This window comes from Cryptomeria japonica, unplaced genomic scaffold (assembly GCF_030272615.1).
Source record: "Cryptomeria japonica unplaced genomic scaffold, Sugi_1.0 HiC_scaffold_309, whole genome shotgun sequence".
Classification (NCBI taxonomy): Eukaryota; Viridiplantae; Streptophyta; class Pinopsida; order Cupressales; family Cupressaceae; genus Cryptomeria; species Cryptomeria japonica.
Window position 1 is genome coordinate 13,597 of NW_026729131.1, and position 1,262 is coordinate 14,858.

The 1,262-nt window shown below is 61.2% G+C and overlaps 1 non-coding gene across 1 annotated transcript; it reads right to left on the reverse strand.

The window, feature by feature from the left end:
* Positions 1-553: 553 nt before the first annotated feature.
* On the reverse strand, positions 554-672 carry LOC131870242 (5S ribosomal RNA). The gene has a single exon (XR_009368565.1). It is a non-coding gene; the product is annotated as a 5S ribosomal RNA (ribosomal RNA).
* Between the last annotated feature and the right edge of the window lie 590 nt (positions 673-1,262).

Here is a 1,262-nt window from a genome sequence, read left to right on the forward strand (position 1 = left end):
GCTGCGCACACCTTGGCACCCGCGTTTCCTTCATTTTAAATTTTTTTTTTTTACAATCTCTCAAGTGGGAAATTCTATAATCTCAACTTTTTTTGCCTTTTCAGGAAACTTTTGAATGGAGCGCATCATTGGTGCGCTCCGAAGTGTGCTCCAAAGCTCTCTCCAGCTGCGTGCACCTGCCCCGGCCGCGCACCCGGCCCCGCCCAGCTTCGCTCACCTGTCCCGGGCGTCTGGTGCGGAACCTTAGAGTAAGAAACATCACCGTGCACCTTGGCCAACGTGCGCGACTCGACCGAGCGCGCACTGGCCGAGGTGCACACCGATTTCACCTGGGTGCGCGCGCAGCACCTCGGGCGCACCGGGGTGCGCGCACAACGCCCGGGTTGCACCGTGGCCTGTGTGCTCGGGGCGCCTCGGGTGCGCGCTCGGTGTCGCCCCCCGCGCGCGCGGTAGTGCGGGCAGCGCACCCCGGCCCGGCCCGGCCCCGACGAGAACGCAAACGGGCAAAAGGTTTATTCAAATAGCATTGCGACGCCCGGCGAAAAACTAAAAAAGGGTGCAACACCGGGACTTCCCGGGAGGTCACCCATCCCAGTACTACTCCGGCCCAAGCGCGCTTAACTGCGGAGTTCTGATGGGATCCGGTGCACTAACGCTGGTATGATCGCACCCGTTATGAGCTTGTCGCAGTGTGTACTTAGCAAACCGCGACCCACGTGCGAATCCACCCCGGCCACCCACCCCCGTCGAGGTGCACACCCTCCCTCGCGAAGTGCGCCCCGTTCGCCAAGTGTGAGCCCTGCCCGGGTGCGCGCACCTTGCTAGGGCGTCGGGTGTGCACCCGGCCCGGCCTACGTGCGTGCACCTGGAGGGGGCGTCGTGTGCGTGCAGTGTCCCGTCTGCAACGCGGTGCCCACACACCACCTCGGGCGCAACGACCTGCGCTCACATGTGGGCCGAGTGCACCTTGGTGCATGTTCGGGGCGCCTCGGGTGCACGCTCGATCTTGCCCCGGTGCACCAAGGCGCTCGGTTTGCCCCGGGTGCGCACTTGGTGCAAGGTGGGCACCCAAAATAGGGATCAAGCACCAAAACACAAGTTTCGGGATGCAAAATGGGACCCAAGGACCACAAATGCGTTCCAAGACCCATGATGGGTCCACGAGAACAAAAATGTGTTCCGAGACTTAATAAACAAATATTGGGTTTTAGGAGAAGAAACATGCTCTGATGCCCAAAACGAGAATCGACCCCGAAAAGGCC